The sequence below is a fragment of the Hypanus sabinus genome, chromosome 9, assembly GCF_030144855.1.
Source record: "Hypanus sabinus isolate sHypSab1 chromosome 9, sHypSab1.hap1, whole genome shotgun sequence".
Classification (NCBI taxonomy): Eukaryota; Metazoa; Chordata; class Chondrichthyes; order Myliobatiformes; family Dasyatidae; genus Hypanus; species Hypanus sabinus.
Window position 1 is genome coordinate 44,049,981 of NC_082714.1, and position 19,727 is coordinate 44,069,707.

Genomic DNA, 19,727 nt, shown 5'->3' on the forward strand with positions numbered 1-19,727 from the left:
CAGTCAAGGTGGTAAGTTTCAGGATTTGTAGCCTGGTGAGGACAGAAGGTATGCCCAGGATACAGTGGGCTGGGTATATGGTGGTAATACCCCTGAATCTGAAATATAGATAGATACTTTTATCGATCCCAAAGGAAATTACAGTGTTACTGCTGTAGCATTACAAGTGCACAGATAGACAAATATTAGAAGAGAAGAAAGAATAAAAAATAAATTACCCCAGTCTAACAGAAAGGGGTCATAGAACCCATAGAACATTACAGCACAGAAACAGGCCTTTTGGCCCTTCTTGGCTGTGCCGAACCATTTTTCTGCCTAGTTCCACTGACCCGCACCTGGCCCATATCCCTCCATACACCTCTCATCCATGTACCTGTCCAAGTTTTTCTTAAATGTTAAAAGTGAGCCCGCATTTACCACTTCATCTGGCAGCTCATTCCACACTCCCACCACTCTCTGTGAAGAAGCCCCCCCCTCAAAGATCCCTTTAAACTTTTCCCTCTTCACCCTTAACCCATGACCTCTGGTTTTTTTCTCCCCTGGCCTCAGTGGAAAAACCTTGCTTGCATTCACTCTATCTATACCCATCATAATTTTATATACCTCTATCATATCTCCCCTCATTCTTCTAATGCTCCAGGGAATAAAGTCCTAACCTATTCAATCTTTCTCTGTAACTCAGTTTCTCAAGACCCGGCAACATCCTTGTAAACCTTCTCTGCACTCTTTCAAACTTATTACAGGAAGGATATTAATTAGGTGACCAAAACTGCACACAATGCTCCAAATTCAGCCACCAATGTCTTATACATCCTCACCATTACATTCAACTTTTTATACTCAATACTTTGATTTATAAAGGCCAATGTGCCAAAAGCTCTCTTTATGACCCTATCTACCTGTGACACCATTTTTAGGGAATTTTGTATCTGTATTCCCAGATCCCTCTTTTCTACTGCACTCCTCAGTGCCCTACCATTTACCTTGTATGTTCTACCTTGGTTCGTCCTTCCAAAGTGCAATACCTCACACATGTATGTATTAAACTCCATCTGCCATTTTTCAGCTGGTCCAAATCCCTCTGCAAGCTTTGAAAATCTTCCTCACTGTCTAATACACCTCCAATATTTGTATCATCAGCAAATTTGCTGATCCAATTTCCCACATTATCATCTAGATCATTGATATAGACAAATAACAATGGACCCAGCACTGATCCCTGTGGCACACCACTAGTCACAGGCCTCCACTCAGAGAAGCAATCCCTAACTACCATTCTCTAACTTCTCCCATTAGCCAATGGCTAATCCAATTTATTACCTCACCATGTATACCTAGCGGCTGAATCTTCCTAACTAGCCTCCCATGCGGGATCTTGTCAAAGGCCTTACTGAAGTCCATGTAGCCAACGTTCACTGCCTTCCCTTCATCCACTTTCCTTGTAACTTCCTCGAAAAACTCTTAATAGATTTGTTAAACATGACCAACCACTCACAAAGTTGTGTTGACTCTCCCTAATAAGTCCCTGTCCATCCAAATACTTGTAGATCCTATTTCTTAGTATTCCTTCCAATAATTTACCTACTACCGATGTCAAATTTACCAGCCTATAATTTCCCAGATTATTATTAGAGCCTTTTTTAAACAATGAAACAACATGAGCTGTCCTCCAATCCTCTGGCATCTGACCCATGGATATTGACATTTCAAATATTTCTGCCAGGGCCCCTGCAATTTCAACATTAGTCTCCTTCAAGGTCCGATGGAATACCCTGTCAGGTCCTGGGGATTTATCTACTCTGGTTTGCCTCAAGATAGCAAGCACCTCCTCCTCTTCAATCTGTATAGATTCCATGACCTCACTACTTGTTTGCCTTATTTCCACCGACTCCATGCCAGTTTCCTTAGTAAATACAGATGCAAAAAACCCATTTAAGATCTCCCCCATTTATTTTGGTTCCATACTTAGCCGACCACTCTGATCTTTAAGAGGACCAATTTTATTCCTTACTATCCTTTTGCTCTTAATATACCCGTAGATGTTCTTTGGATTATCCTTCACCTTGTCTGTCAAAGCTACCTCATGACTTCTTTTAGCCCTCTTGATTTCTTTCTTAAGTATTTTGTTGCATTTTTTATACTCCTCAAGCCCCTTACTTGCTCCCTGTTTCCTATACATGTCTGTCTCTCCTTTATCAGAGTTACAATATCCCTTGAAAATCAAGGTTGCTTATTCGTATTCACTTTGCCTTTAATCCTGACAGGAACATACAAACTCTGCATTCTCAAAATTTCTCTTTTGAAGGCCTTCCATTTACCAATCACATCTTTGCCAGAGAACAACCTGATCCAATCCACACTTTTTAGATCCTTTCTCATTTCTTCAAATTTGGCCTTTTTCCAATTTAGTAGCTCAACCTGAGGAACAGATCTATCTTTATCCATGAACAAGTTGAAACTAATGGTGTTATGATCACTGAACCAAAGTGTTCCCCTACACACACTTCTGTCACCTGTCCTAACTCATTTCCTAATAGATCTAATATTGCATCCTCTCTATTTGGTACCTCTATATATTGATTTAGAGAACTTTCCTGAACACATTTTACAAACTCTAACCCGTCTAGACCTTTAACAGTATGGGAGTCCCAATCAATATGTGGAAAATTAAAATCCCCTACTATCACAACTTTATGTTTCCTGCAGTTGTCTGCTATCTCTCTGCAGATTTGCTCCTCCAATTCTCGCTGACTATAATACAACCCCATTAATGTGGTCATACCTTTCCTGTTTCTCAGCTCCACCCATATGGCCTCAGTAGACAAGCCCTCTAATCTGTCCTGTCTGGGCACTGCTGTAACATTTTGCCTGCCCAGCAATGCCACCCACCAACCCTTCATCCCTCTGCCTCTATCACATCTGAAACATCGGAACCCTGGAACATTAAGCTGCCAGTCCTGCCCCTCCTGTAGCCAAGTTTCACTAATGGCTACAATGTCATAATTCCACATGTCATTCCACGCCCTCAGCTTGTCAGCCTTCCCCACAATACGCCTCACATTGAAATAGACGCACCTCAGAAGATTATTACCACCACACGCAACCCTTCTATTTGTGACTTTGCATGAACCTTCAGCATCATTTATTTTCACCCCAGCTCCCACTATCTGCTCTGGCACTCTGGTTCCCATCCCCCTGCAAATCTAGTTTAAACCCCCCCCCCCCCCATAGCACTAACAAAAACCCATCTCTCTTGTAAAGGTCCCACCTGCCCCAGAAGAGGTCCCAATGATCCTGAAATCTGAAACCCTGCCCCCTGCACCAGTTCCACAGCCTCGTGTTCATCCTCCAGAGCATCCTATTCTTACCCTCACTGGCACGGGGGTCATCACTTATTATAGAGCCTATTGTCCGAAGGTGAGAATTACCTCTTAGATCATTCTTTGGAGCAGCACAGATTCTATTACTAAAACTGCTCCTCTGTTCAGCCAAGGTGGCATGCAGAGGGTGAGAACTGTTGTCCAGAATTGTCAGGATTTTCCTTAGGGCCCTTTGTTCTACCACAGCCTCCAGTGTGTCCAATTTGACTCCAATAACAGAGCCAGTCTTTCTAATCAGTTTATTGAGCCTTTTGGCATCAGCTGTGTTGATGTGATTGCCCCAGCTCACCACCACATAGGCGATTGTCCTGGCGACAATAGACTGATAGAACATGTGAAGGAGAGGCCTGCATACTCCAAAGGACCTCAGTCTCAGGAAGTAGAGGTGCCTCTGGCCCTCCTTGTACACAGCCTCTGTGTTGGTGCTCCAATCAAGTCTCTCATCCAGGTACTTGAAGGTCCTCACCATCAATAGTAGCCTAGTCTTCCTAAAAGACCATCACCATCTCCTTTGTCTTAGAGATGTTGAGCAGCAGATGATTCAGCTTGCACCATTTGACAAAGTCCTCCACCAGGGGCCTGTGTTCATCCTCCTGTCCTCCCCCAGCTATTGCTGAGTCATCAGACACTCTGCAGGTGACATGACTCAGTGTTGTAAATGAAGTTTGAGGTTTACAGGATAAACAGGAAGAGAGCCAATATAGTCCCCTGTGAGGCCCAGTGGCTGCTTACAGCCATGACAGACACACAGCTCTGAAGCCACACAAACTGTGGTCTGCCAGTCAGCTAGTCCATTATGGTAAGGTCTTGCTGCAGTCATGTCTGGAATGGTTCTTGATCTGAGAAGATGTGAATGGAACTGATGGCTGTAAAATTACCAGTTCTGGCCTCTCAAAGGATTGCATCAATACAGCACCTGGATGGTCAGAATATATGAAAGAAATTAGCAGCAAACAAAATATTTCTGAAGTGTATTCAGTTTTCTAATGTGAGTTTGCTTGAATGATTAATTTGGTCCGGATGCCGCTGATACCTTTCCTAGTGGTCTTCAAAGGGACTTGAACCAAGAACTTTTTCCCTGCGATGAGAATGTTATCAGCTCTGCCATAGATGCTATCAATAAAGAACGCATTGCTAATGAAGCAGCTGGCTGATTTAGCGTTGTCTTGGAGCTAACACAATGATCTCTATCACCAACAATCACCCTTCTGTGTGTAAGTTATGATTCACATCAACATCCAACACCATGTAAGCCTACAGGCGTCACTTCAATATCATCTCAGCCATTCATATTCCACCATTCAACAAGGTTATGGTCCCTTTGATCTTGATCTTAAATCCAATTTCCTGCCTCTCCCCCCCCCCCCCCCCACCCCCCATAGCCCTTGGTTAATATGGGAACACAATCCTGGTGGAACATAATGTATGCACCTGTAAACAAGCAATTAGTAAATGCCACTTGATAACACTGATGGAACTTGCATTATTACTATGAGAGTTGTAAAATGGCAAAGAGCTTCAATTAGTCATAGAGCACTACAGAAAAAAAACAGGCCCTTCACAGGACAATTTACAATCAATGATTAACTACCCAGTGTGCCTTTGGTCTGTGAGAGGAAACCCACGCATTCCATGGAAAGGATGTACAGAGACTCTTTACAGTGGACACTGGGGTTAAACACTGAATTCCGACGCCCCCAGCTGTAATAGCGACACGCTACCCACTACGCTACCATGTCTTCTCTTAAATGCTGCAATCAAACCCAAATCCACCCCTTCCGCTGGCAGCTTGTTCCACACTCACAGTAAAGAAGTACCGCCTCTGGTTCCCCTTAAATGTTTCACCTTTTACCCACAACCTATGACATCTAATCAGGGAGAGTTTGCTGTTTTCTATGGATCAGACATATCCGACTAGGCTGGCAGGTGGCGTAGTGGCATCAGCGCCGGACTTCGGAGCGAAGGCTCCAGAGTTCGAATCCAGCCGGCTCCCTTGCACGCTTTCCATCTGTGCTGGGTTGTGCGTCGAGCTAGCAACTCGGCCTCATAGAAACAAAAAATCCTGTTAAAGAAACGCCGTCACAATGGTGTCCTGGTGACTCCACTTGGAGTTAAAGGTCTCCTCCTCCTCCTCCTTCTTCTTCTTCTCCTTTTTCTTCATATCCAACTAATATTCTGTATTGAAGTGGATGCCGGAGTTGTTCTTGAATAGCATAACTGAAGTCGTAAGTGGTTCTGGATTGTCTTCAGTGTTATAGTCCAGCAGGTTGACCATTCATGATCAAGAAAAAATCTGCAGATGCTGGGAATCCGAGCAACACACACAAACTGTTGGAGGAACTCAGCAGGCCAGGCAGCATCTATGGAGAAGAGTGCAGGTCCAGCTGAAGGGTCTCGGCCTGAAACATCGACTGTACTCTTTTCCATAGATGCTGCCTGGACTGCTGAGTTCCTCCAGCATTTTATGTGGATGCATTCATGTGCGGAATAACCTGAAGAATGATTTCCATGGTGATGATCTCAGGTGGTGTCCAAAGATCACCTCTAATTAAAGATGGTTGTAAATGATCCAACCTTATCTTTTGCATTATTATTGAAGAAGGAATGTTGATTACGCCTCACGTTTACAAATATAGAAAGCCGAGTCATCAGTTTAAATGGCCCACTAATGATTATATCTGGCAGAACTACAGACTTTGATCTGACCAGTTAGTGGTGAGTTTCTTTAACACTGTCTTTAAGGTATTATTTCTGTTGTTTAATGTCTTACATTGTAAATTCACCAGTCAACACCTGGTGCTGCTGCAGGCATGTTACCTCAATGAACTAATGTTGCTCCCCTGGTTTGATGAAAATGGTGAAGAAAGACGTGTGATGAACCACATGGTTACTCATTGCGATGACCTTCAGTTCTGCTACAGCTTATGGTTCACAACACATCGTGGTTCCTTAAACTTTGTGAGTTACTAGTTCTGGTCTCAATCAAGTTTTTGAAAACTCAGCATCGATGTGTTCCTGGAGGCATTATTTGCAGGATTTCTCTCCGTTCTGCAGCCTCTTTTATCATCACACAGCCAGACAGCTGTTATTCCTGTTGATACTGTAGTAGGTGTTTAGTGTGATTTAGCATTCTGCCTGCAATTTTAAACATTGTAATTTTACTTAGCTAAAGGTTTAATAGTCTGACTATGTTCACTAGCTTAGCAGTACTGAAATGGAATGATGCACCTGTGACAGAACAGCAAGGACTAAATGCTCTCGATCTGATAAAGTTTAGTCAGTAGTGGTGCTACCAATTTGTTGTTGGGGTGGACGTTAAAAGTTCCATACAGTGTACTGTACCCTGAGCAGGTCAGGCAGCATCTACAGAGGGGAATAAACAGTGGACATTTCAGACTGAGATCTCCTTATGTTGACCTTTTCACCCCTCCACAGATGTTGGTCGACCTGCTGGGCTCCTTCAGCTTTTTGTGTGTGATGCACAAGATTTCCAGCATCTGCAGAAACTCTTATGTCTATACTGCACCTGATATGTTCACACAAAATAAATTGTTAAATTACAATGAGCCAAATCTGGGATGCAAATAAACTGATCTACTTCTATACCTGTGGTCCAGTTTCACATGTTTTTGGCAAGATTTGGTTTCTTTGGAATTCAGCAGTTTTGAGAGTGTTCTGTGGTCCATTTCTCCAAACTAACACCAGAGGGCAGCAGACACAATAAATCTTGCAATCGAACTTCTAGTTTTCCATATACTGTATTATGGTTGTCCATCTGTCCCGCAAAACTCAACGTACCACGGCTGCAGTCCACCAAGAAAAGCCAATTAATGTTCACAAATACCTCTCAGCAAAAGCTTTGGATGCTTGTTTTAATTAATCAAGTTTGAAAAGAACAAATGTTTATTTAGTGTCTTTCATGACCCCATGACCATGCCATCCATTTCATGCACAATGAAAGAGCCTTCAGCACAATATATTATCACATACAAAAGGCTTGGATAATATGAATTGGCCTGCTGAGGGAGCATGTGATTGAGAAGACTGGAGACAGAATTCAACACGCACAGAGACAATAAGAGGACAGGATGGAAGATGGTAATAGACAAGTGGCCAGAACTTGAGGATCACAGATAGCTAGGGTCATTACAGAGAAAGGGAGAGATGACAGCGTGGAATAATTTACAATTTAAGGTGCTGATATATAAGGAGTCAGAGACACTGAGGGACTGAAAATGAATGTGATATCACAAGTGACTGCAATATAATGTCGAATTGCTAGGAATTATAGTGCTCATTGAATGCTCTGATCATCTGAAAGTGCTTTGTAGCCAATTAAATATAAACTTTTCTGTGATGTAAGGAGTGAAGCAGGCAACCGACACATAACAAGATAGTCCAAAGAACAATGTGTCAGGTGCTGGTTAATCTGTTTCATAGTGACACTAACTGAGGGATAAATATTGTCCAGGGCAACTGAGATGATGCAGCTGCTCCTGCTCCAAATAGTGGTTCAATGGTTAATATCAAAGAATGTATGCAGTATGCATTCCTACTCTTCACAAACATCCACCAAACCAGAAGGGAACAAACAAAGAAAGAATGACAGACAGTCATTAGAGCCCGGAAGCCTCCCCCACCCCCCATGCTCCCACACACAGCAGCACAAAAGCATCAACCCACTTGCTCCAGCAAATGCATCTGCCCCCATCACCCACCATGCAAGCAATTGAAAAGCTCCAGAGATCATGATCTCCAGCCCATCAAAAACTACCGTCCATCCCAATACTACAACATGACAGACAGGTTCTTTCTCTCTCTCTCTCACTAGTGAGGGAGAGGGACAGTTCGCTCCTGCCATAATGAAAGAGCAGACCAACAGCTCGCTGTTTCAATGTTACAATCTGCCGCATCGTTTATCTGATTTGCTGCTTGAGGACCAGCAGACTCTCACGCTCGGAGAGAGAGAGAGAGAGAGAGAGAGAGAGAGATTGTTCCAGTACAGGGGGTTTCTTTTGCCTTGTGCCTCAATGTTTCAGTCTCCTGTGATTGACCGGTCTGCGGTGGTAACGTCGGTGAGAGATCAGTCGTCCACAAGGCTGCGTCCCAAAGGCGCAAGTATTCCAGTTTGCCCCTGGAGATATCGAGACGCCAGGCCGCTTGGCAAGTTCCGAGAGCGAGGATCCTGTGAGGAACCACAGTTTGATCATGGACTCCAGCCACCTTGAAAAGGGAAAAAAGAGACGTGAGAAGAGAAAGATTACACTGCTTGCTGACAAACTGGGAGAGGTCGCCTGGATCCGCAAAACGTTCTGGAGAGGAACTTCTACAAGAAGAGCAAACCGAACCTTTGTTGGCTGCATCACCTCCAACAAGTGCATCCATCCCTCAGGAATGGAGTGGAGCATCAGCCTAGACTTTCATAATCAGCCTACTGACTTGGATTCGAACCCACAACTTTGCAACTCTGAGGCCAGGCTGCTACCAGATGAACCTCAATAAACACCAATGAAGATTTACAATCTTACAATGAAGATTTTCTTTTATAGCTATATACCTCCATCACTCTGGAGGAAGTAAGTAATGGTAAGAAAAATGGAATCAGCAGCTATTTTGATCTTCCTTTTCCCCTGTGATTGATGTTCATTGAATAACAACAGTGGGTTTCCTGGGTAATGTTTTGAATTCAGCCAATACTTTGTCAATTTACAGGACAGTTTGAAAAACAATGTTATAAAAATACTGTTACATACGGAGGACAAGCAGTAGCATAAATAATCAGCGGCACTGTGACTCAACATGAAGAATGATCCCACTTCCAATGTTGCCAGAAGCACAAATGAGTTCCAGTCCGATGTAAAATGCAATGAGGTATTACACTTACAAACCATTAAAGGTTAAACCTTATTTTCTGTTTTACTAAAAATGGGAGAAGGGTGCAGACTGTGGCTGTAAGGAAAATTGGATCAGCCATGATGGAAATAGCAGAGCAGATTCAATGGGCTAAATGGCCTAATTCTGCTCCTTATGATCTTGTGGTCTAAAATACTTTGCTCGTCACTAACTGGGTATTTGCAAGGAATTCCCAATATTTTAGAGAATGCAGCAGTATCCTGACGATAGATTATAATTGACTACATTCACATGGTTGTTACAGAGACTTGGATGTCTCAGGGGCACGAATGGCTGCTGAGTGTACTGGGCTTTAGATGTCTCAAAAAGGACAGGGAGGGAGGAAAAAAAGGTGGGGGAGTGGCACTGCTAATCAGGGATAGAATTACAGCTGCAGGAAAGGAGGAAGTCACGGAGGGATTGTCTACTGACTCAGTGTGGGTGGAAGTCAGAAACAGGAAGGAGGAAATAATTCTACTGGGTGTTTTTTATAGACCTGTATTAGAAACAGAGCCATCAAGAAGCAGATAGGGAGGCAGATTCTGGAGCGGTGCAATAATAATAGGGTTGTTATTGGGTAATTTTAACTTTCCTAATATTGACTGGCATTCCTTAGAGTCAGGAGTTTAGATGGTGTGGAGTTTGTTCGGTGGGTTCAGGAAGGATTCCTGATAAACCAACTAGAGGAGAGATCTGGTATTGGGAAATGAACCTGGTCAGGTGTCAGATCTCTTGGTAGGAGAGCATTTTGGAGGTAGTGATCACAAGTCTATCTCCTTTACCATGATGCTGGAGGGATAGGAGCAGACAATTTGGGAAAGCATTTAATTGGGGTAGGGGGAAATATGCCATTAGGCAGGAACTTAGGAATGTAAACTGGGAGCAGATGTTCTCAGGGAAGTACATGGTAGAAATGTGGCAAATGTTCAGGGAACATTTGCACAGTGCTCTGCATTGGTATGTTCCATTGAGGCAGAGAAAAGATGGTAAGATAGAAGAACCTTGGTGTGCAAAGGATGTAGAAAATCTAGTTAAAAAGAAAAGATAAGCTTATGAATGGTTCAAGAAACTAGGTACTGTTAGAGTTCTAGAAAATTACATGGGTGTCAGGAAGGAACTCAATGAAATTAGGAGAGCCAGAAGGGGCCATGAGAAGGCCTTGGTGAGCAGGATTAAGGAAAACCTACAAGTAGGTGAAAAGCAAGAGGATAGGCCGTGTGAGAATAGGAACAATCAGGAGCGTAAGTGAAAACTTGTGCATGGAGCCAGAGGAGGTACTTAATGGATACCTTGCTTCAGTATTCACCAGTGAAAAGGATCTTGGCAATTGTGGGGATGACTAACAGTGGATTGAAATACTTGAGTGTAAAGACATTAAGAATGAGGATGTGCTTGAGCTTTTGAAAGTTAGATAAGTCATCAGGCCCAGATGAGATATACCCCAGGCTACTGTGGGAAGTGAGGGAAGAGATTGCTGAGCCACTGGCGATGATCTTTGCAACATCAATAGTGACAAGAAAAGCACCAGAGGACTGGAAGGTTGTAAACGTTGTTCCCCTGTTCAACAAAGGGTGTAGAGATAACCCAGGAAATTATACACCAGTGAGTCTTACTTTAGTGGTGGGCAAGTTGTTGGAGTAGATCCTGAGAGGCAGGATATATGTGCATTTGGAGAGATGTAATCTGATAAAGATAGCATGGTTTTGTCAAGGTTGTTCACATCTTATGCACCTGACTGAATTTTTGAGGATGTAATAAAACAGACTGATGAAGGTCAAGCAGTGGATCTAGTGCAGGTGGATTTCAGTAAGGCATTTGATAAGGTTCCCCATGTAAAGCTCATTCAGAAAGTAAGGAGGCATGGGATCCAAGGAGACTTTGCTTTGTGGATCCAGAATTGGCTTGACCACAGAAAGTAAAGGGTGATTGTAGATGGTTTGTATTCTGCATGGAGGTCGATAACCCGTGGTGTTCCACAAGGATCTGTTCTGGGACCCCTCCTCTTTGTGATTTTTTATATATAACTTGTATGAAGAAACAGAAGGGTGGTTAATAAGTTCTCTGATGACACAAAGGTTGTGGACAGCTTAGTGGATTGTCAGAGGTTGCAGCAGGACATCGATAGGATGCAGAACTGGGCTGAGAAATGGCAGGTGGAGTTCAAACCAGATAAGTGTGAGGTGGTTCAGTTTGGTAGGTCAAATATGAAGACAAAATATAATATTAATGGTAAGACTCTTGGCAGTGTGATGGATCAGAGGGATCTTGGGGGCAATGTCCATAGGACACTCAAAGCTGTTGCACAGGTTGACTGTGTTGTTCAGAAGGTGTATGGTGTGTTGGCCTTCACCAACCATGGGACTGAGTTCAAGAGCCGTGAAGTAATGTTACAGCTTTATAAGACCTTAGTTAGATCCCACTTGGATACTGTGTTCCATTCTGGTCACCTCACTGCAGGAAGGATGTGGATACTATAGGGAGACTGTGGAGGAGATTTACAAAGATGTCTGGATTGGGGAGCATGCCTTATGAGAATAGGTTGAGTGAACTTGGCCTTTTCTCCTTGAAGCAACGGAGGATGAGGGGTGACCTGATAGAGGTGTATAAGATGTTGAGAGGCATTGATCATGTGGATAGCAGAGGCTTTTTCCCAGGGCTGGAATGGCTAACATAAGGGGGCATAGCTTTAAGGTGCTTGGAAATAGGTACAAGGTAGATGCCAGATGCAAATTGTTAACACACAGAGTGGTGGGTGTGTGGAATGCACTGCCAGTGATGGTGGTAGAGTCGGACACAGTAGGATCTTTTAAGAGACTCTTAGGTACATGGAACATAGAAAAATAGAGGGTTATATGGTAGGGAAATTCTAGGCAGTTTCCAGAGTAGGTTACATGGTCAGCACAACATTGAGGGCTGAAGGGCCTATAATGTGCTGTAGATTTCTATGATTCTATTCTGTCAGCAATTTCAAACTTCAGGATTTCCTAATTTCTTTTACTGAAGATGTAGTAGTCCAACTGCAGTCGACAAATTAAGAGGTGCTTACAGCAGTTGTTATTCCTGAAGACATCATAGCTGCCCACTTATTGACAAGACTGATTGAAGTGAAAGGTACTGCAGAGGTTAAAGTGAAGTTGATGGACAGGGCAGAAACCCATAATAAGATCCTCCATCGCACTAGTAGCTTTCTCCCTTGAAAGAGTCTGCAGTAACTGTTCACTGTTTCAGTATTGAAGTTTAGCAAAGAATTATAAAATACCTAACATCGAGGCCAGTGAAATATTCAGCTAATGTGCTGTTACAATTGCAACTCATGTCTTGAAATCCTAATAGCATATTATCTGAAAAATGATCTGTGAGATAATTAAGACTTGGTTTGTCATGAATGCTTTATCACATCCGTTGGATGGTTCTAACACTACAGGGTAATGCGTTATAACATCTCTGAAATTTAATACATTGAAGCCATTGTAATGAAGTTCAGAGGCAGAATACAAAGCAGATCTTTTGCATTGTACTGCTGCAGCTAAGTTGCCAAATTTCATAACATATGCCAGTGATATTAACCCTGATTCTGATAAAATAACTCACCATTATGATAAACTCATTTATGCTATATCATAAATACAGTATGTCTCTTCAAAGGTGTGACTGCTCTGCAGGACATCTGCCGTTCCAACTTTATTGTGACGTTGAGCATTCAGTCACGTGTTAGTTCTGTTCTATGCCCCACACCCCACTATGTTTCTGGTTTGTACACTATTCTAATAAAGTACAACATAAACTCATTGTCCAATACTATCTGCACATCATACCCTTCACCATTCAACGCTGAATCCAACATATTCTGACAACCAGCTTTCAGCTTTGTGTCAGGATTGACCTCTTCAGCTGGAAGGTAATCAGCTTGTAACCTTAACTCAGTTTTTTTCCCTCTCTCTGCAGATACTACCTGACTAGCTGGGCATCTCTGGGCATTTTCTATTATTTTGGGTTTCTGACCATTGTATCTCACAGTCCCAGTCCCGTTTCTTTTCTGTCTCCTTAGTTCTCATTCATGTCCTTCTACCTGCACCTCCAGACAGATCAGCTGAGAGTCACCCTTTCTCAGCTGACACCTCCGCCACTTGTATCAACTGAATTGCTGGTCTGCACCACATCCCAGTCATTGCCTGTATTCTCCTAACCTTTCCTGTTGGCACTTAAAACATGTTTAATTTCAAACTTCTACCAGCTCTGCTGAAAGGCCATCACCAGAAACATGAGCGCCAGTATGTAAATGGATTCTCTCTTTACAGACCTGACCTACTGAGCATTTCCAATGGTTTCAGTTTTCCTTTTACTTTGCAGGAACGTAATCCCATAACAATAAGTGTGGCACAGCAGCTATGCTGTCGATATCAGTTTCGAAGGTCCAGGTTCAATCCTGGACTTGGTGCTGTCTGTGTGGGGTTTGTACATTTTCCTTGTGACCTTGTCAGTTTCCTCTAGGTCAGGAATTTCCAACCTTTTTTTTATGCCGAGGACTGATGCCATTAAACAAGAGATCTGTGGACCCTGGTTGGAAACCCCTGATCTTGATATTTGAGTTTCTTTCCTCATCCCAAAGATACAGTATGTGGGCTTGTGGTTTAATTGGCCGCCGTGAAATCCTGCTGGTGTAGCTGGCTGGGAACTGATGAGCCCATAAGAGATAGCAATTAAAGGCAAATAAGTGGGTGAATGGGAAAGATGGGATTAGTCTGAGAACCAGCTTATATTGATGGGCCAAATATCCCCTTCCTATATTAGAGGAAAAGAAAACAGGATAATTTGATAATGAGATCCCTGAGACATGAAACATGACAATAGCAACACAAGTGAGGTCAACTTTCTGTCTTCAACTCTTAACTTTCTACAATAGTGATCAAAGAAACAGTTTCTATGGAATGCCCTGATAGCAGCCACAGAGATAGAATGGCACAGAAAACAGATCATAGATCATTTCAGGACAGTACAGACCTCGTCTGCAGATTGATATAAACCTACTCCACGATCAATCTAACTCTTCCCTTCTACATAACCCAGAACTCTCCATTTTCTTTGCATCTATTTCTTTATTGAAGAGCATCTTAAACGTCCCTATTGTATCAGCTTCTCCATCACCTCAGGCAGTGCATTTGACTCACCCATGCACTTTCTGTGTATCAAAAAACTACTTCTCTCATTTCCCCTAAACTTTCCTCCACCATAAATGGATGCTCTCTGACATTGGCCATTGGCACACCAGGAGAGTGGTGTGGATGTCCATTCTATCTATCCCTCTTATAATCTTATACTCCTCTATCAAATCACCTCTCGTCCTCCTTCACTGCAAAGAAAAATTCCTTTGCTTAATCAATCTTTCTTCATAAGAAATGTTCTCTAATCCTGGTGTAGGGAATAATTCTTTAGAAGGTTTTGGGGAGTAATTCTGGGGCTTAAACCGGCAAAGGGAGGGCAATATCCAGGAGACCAGTGTACATATTAAATGACCCACTGAAGATGTTGTTGATTGTTCTAGGTTGGGTGTGGGTGGGAAAATAGGGTCACTTTCTTCTTAGTATTGTGGGTTATGTCACTTTACTTGATAATTTGATCGTTCCTGTCTCCTGGGAAAGAATGAATGACTAAATTTTTCCCCAAGTAATGGCATTGTAAAAATCCAAAATACAGCCTGACCAACAAAACAGAAGGTTCAGGTCTGCCCCCTGCTGGTGTGCACCCAGAATGAAAGCTGGCTTCACTCTAAATAATTACGTTTAAAATACTGCGCTCGAAGTATGGGTCAGGATGATTACTTGTGTTGACATTACTTTTTCTTTGGCTGAATGTTTTCACACAGGTTCTTCTTGTCTCAGTGAGACTAGGGAGCTGAGAAAGAGGACATAGAGCTGTGCACTTTATTCCTCTTCTTGCCCAAGAAAGAATTTCTCAAATGCAATGGCCTCAGATCATTGTTATAGTAAGTTAAGAGTTCAAGACAGAAGGCTGACCTCACTTGGGTTCTTTTGTTAACGTTAATTTGGGACTTTGTGTGAAAGTCTGGATCATCTTATTCAATGTTACTCCCTGGTTCATAGTTTCAATGAGGAAGTGGGAATGTTAACCTTATTGAAATGCCTCATTTCCTAATGTTGGACAGACTTGGTATGATAGAGAGGATTACAAACCCCACAAGACAGATTGACTGATACTGGCCACCTCCCCTTAATCTTTCAGTCAGATCCTTTCATCTCAACCCAAAATGTCAACTGTCCATTTCCCTCCACTGATACTGTTTGACCTACTCAGATTGTCCAGCAGTTTGTTTTATCACTCCGGAAGGACCGACTCTTCAATAGTGGTAAACGTTATTCAAGATCTTCTTGTATAAATTGATTAAAGTATTAGTAGTTCTTTTAAGCCCAGTAAGTACAATGTAGGCCGGCTGGTGGCGCAATGACATCAGCACCGGACTCCGGAGCGAAGGTTCCCAAGTTCGAATCCAGTCGGGCCGCTCCCAGACACGCTTTCCATCCGTGCTGGGTTGAGTGTCGAGCTCGCAACTCAGCCTCGTAAGAAAAACACTGTGCTGTGTGAAGGATGTGGGGGTCCACTCACACAATCTTTCCTCTTTCCACTTTTTGAAAAAGTAGTGGCCGCCGAGGATCTGGCAGAGTATGGCACACAAAAAAAAGTACAGTGTCTCCCCGTCAGCCCCCAGAGTTCGAACCTTCTTGTTCAGAGTTTGGTTCTCAGCCAATAATGTAATCGTGACTTCAGTTTACACTCATCAACGTGTAAAGCCACATAAATTACTAGACTTCAACGGTTACAAATACAAATATGAGAGAAAGTGCGGATAAAGCTTTAAGGTAATTTCTATTATTAATCAATCATGCTGATGTAATATGGGCAAAATCAATGTAGCCTGAAATAAATATCAGAGAAACTAAAAAAGTTTCTGCAGAGTTTGTAAATCTGAAATTAAAGCAACTAGTTTTCCTGCCCTGTGGATATTGTGTGTTTTTGCATTGCTCGACAGGCCACACAACATCAGCGGAGAGAAAACAGGCTAAATATTTTACTCATTCAGCAAGCCCAGCATTCATTGCCCTTGGCAAGGCGGTGGTGACCAGCCATGTTGAACCACCACACTGTTTCTTGTGAAGAAACACCAGCAGTGCTCTGAAGTGACTGAGCACCAACTCTATGTTTCCAAGTCAGTTTGGTGGAATTTTCAGTTGGTGGTGTTTCCACTTGCCCAACTCTTTTGGTGTTAGAGGTCTCAAGTTTGTGACGTACTCTTGAAATAACAGAGTTGAATAGTTGCAGCACAGTTTGTAAATGGCAAGTACTGCAACTATGGAACACTGGTAGTGGAGAGAATTAATGTTAGGATTAATTAGGATCCAGTGACTCAGAATCCGATTCAACCAAAGTAGTGAGGTGATGTTCATGGGTTCATTGTCCATACAGGAAAAGGATAGCAAAGGGGAAGTATTGCAGACATGGGCTGCTTCAGTTTTTGAGGAGATGCAAATGGAATTATGCAATCATCACTGAGTGATCTTGTTGTGGAAGGATGGTTAATGAAGCAGCTAAACAGATAGGACATGGGACACTGCTCTGTGGAGCTTCTACAGTGAGATTCTGGAGCTGGAATGATTGTCACAGAGGCCTGACTAACACAGCACAGCAGCAGGCAATCAAGGTCCAGCTGATCCACACTGACCACAGCATCCTCCCTGCTAGTCCCAGTTGCCCGTGTTCGGCCAATTACCCTCCAAGCCCTTCTCCTCCATGTACCTATCCAAATTTGTCCTAAACCCAGTTTAACCACTTCCTCTGGGAGCTCTGGGTACTTACTGCCCACTGTGCAAATAAATTACCTCACAGATCTCTTTTAAATCTCTCCCATCTTATCTAGTTTTGGACTCCCCAATCCTGGGAAAAAGACTTATGATCATCCATCTTATCTATACCTATTATGATTTTCTAAATTGCTACGAGGTTGCGCCTCAATTTGCTGTGCCTCAGGAATGAAGATGCAGTGTAGCCAACCTCTCCCTATCCAGGCAGCTTCCTGTGAGTCTCTTCTGAACCCTCTCCATCTTGACAGTGTCTCTCCTATACTGGTGAGACACCACTTAGCACGCTGGCCTTCGTCAACCAGGACATCAAATCTGGGACATTATGTTGCGGTTATCTATGCCATTGGTGAGACTGCGCTTGGAGGACTGTGTACACTTTACGTGCATCAGTGTTTACGCAACATCAAGAGTTTGATCACAAGCATCACGGCTTTTGGCCTGCACTGGTAAAAGCTGAGGAGTCATCGGGGAAGGTCAATTCTTAAAATCAGGAAGTGATAACATTGATATTGTGTCCTGCCTTGACTCCTTTGCCTAACAACGGGGGTCGGCAACCCGCGGCTCCGGAGCCACATGCGGCTCTTTCACCTCTGTGCTGCGGCTCCCTGTTTCTTTGGGAAACAAATGGTCAGTATTTAATTAAAATGTATTTTATGTTAGTTTGTTAGTTTTTGAAATGTAATTCTAAATTTGAAGATTATGGTGATCTTGTACAATCTAAATAAGACGTTGTGGTGACCCATTTCCTGGCACATTGGAACCGGCTCACAATTAGCCAGCGTTCAGGCTAAGGGAGATAGCCTACGGGGGTTTGTGAGTATGTGTCTTTTGGAGCATCCACGCCCATGGGGGCCAGGTTGAGGGAGGCTTAAAAGCAAGGCTGTTTAGTTCGAATAAAGTTATTTGACTGCAGTTTACTGACTGCGTGAGCACACCGCTATAACGTGTTTTTATCGCTATTAATATACGTCACCACTGCCAATACCTGACACCCGTCAGTGCACGATTTCTTTAATTTTTTGATCCAAGGTAGGCCAACTATGGAGAATTCTAAAAAAAGAAAAGTGACTGAAGAAAACAGAACGTTTAATGATACGTGGACAGATTCATTTGCTTTCACTGCTGACGAGACTGGTTTACCGGTATGCTTAATATGCAATGAGAAACTAGCAAACAACAAAAAGTCAAATGTCGCAAGGCATTTCCAGAATAAACACGCAGCCTTTGCTCAAAAATATCCGGATGGAGATGAGAGAAAAAAAGCCGTTTCGGAACTGATGCGGAAGGTTGATCTGAGCAAAAATCATTTCAAGCAATGGATGAAGTCTGGAAAACCAACGACATACGCTAATTATATTGCCGCTCAGGAAATAGTCAGGCACGGGAAGCAGTTTACAGATGGTGAATATATAATAGAATCTTTCATTAAGATTTCAGAACATCTATTCACGGACTTTAAAAACAAGAGTGAAATTGTGCAGAAAATCAGGGATATGCCCCTCTCTGCAAAGACTGTCAAAGACAGAACCATAAAAATGGCAGAAGACATCACAAGACAGCAAATTAAAGACATCAATTCAGCTGTGGCCTACTCGATTGCCTGTGATGAGTCTAAAGACAAAGGTGATATTGAATAAATAGCGCTATTCTGCCGGTATGTAAACTCTGCCGGGCCACAGGAAGAACTGATAGAGTTGATACCTCTAAAAGACCAAACACGGGGGGAGGACATCTGTGAGGCTGTCTTGAATTGTTTAAGAGCCAAAGGAATAAAGACTACCCACCTGGTGTCAGTAGCTACTGATGGGGCACCGAATATGATGGGAACGCACAAGGGATTTGTGGCTTTACTGCAGAAGTCGCTGGACAGAAAGCTGCTGACTTTTCACTGCATCTTGCACCAAGAGGCACTGTGCGCTCAAACATTTCCTCCGGAATGCACAGAAGTAATGGATGTTGTCATTCAGATTGTCAATAAAATAATGGCAAAAAGTTTAAATCACCGTCAATTCCGTTTGTTACTGGACGAGCTGGAAAGCACATATTTTGATCTCCTGCTGCACAACAAAGTCTGGTGGCTGTCCAGAGGGGAGGTGCTGAAACGCTTGGTCGTGTGTCTGGAAGAAGTGAAAACTTTCCTGGGCAGCAAAGGGTTCACCTTTCCTGAGCTGGAACAGCCAGAGTGGCTGGAAAAGCTACACTTCATGGTAGACATGACAGCGCACCTGAACATGCTGAACACAGCTCTTCAGGGGAAAGGACATACAGCCCTACACATGTTGGAGGATGTTTTGGCATTCGAGCGCAAGTTGACAGTGCTTGCCAGAGATTTACAGAAAGGCACATTGTCTCACTTCCCCAATTTGAGAGAGTTCAAACAAGGTCACGACATGATAAATTCGGAGTATTTACATTCTGCAATCATCGCAATGCAAACATCGTTTGGGAAACGCTTCTGTGAGTTCAGAGAGGAAAAAAACACATTATCCTTCCCGGTCACTCCCCTAAGCATCGATCCTTCCCTACTGAATATGACTGCATTGGCAGGTGTGAGTAAACCTGATCTTGAGATGGAACTGGC

General features: G+C 43.0%; 1 long non-coding RNA gene across 1 annotated transcript in view; it reads left to right on the plus strand.

Moving 5' to 3' along the window:
- Positions 1–5,978: 5,978 nt before the first annotated feature.
- LOC132398821 (uncharacterized) overlaps positions 5,979–19,727 on the plus strand; it is a 69,520-nt gene continuing 55,771 nt past the window's right edge. Inside the window, exon 1 of the long non-coding RNA XR_009513810.1 lies at positions 5,979–6,095. This is a non-coding gene — a long non-coding RNA (uncharacterized LOC132398821). The remainder of the gene's footprint in view (positions 6,096–19,727) is intronic.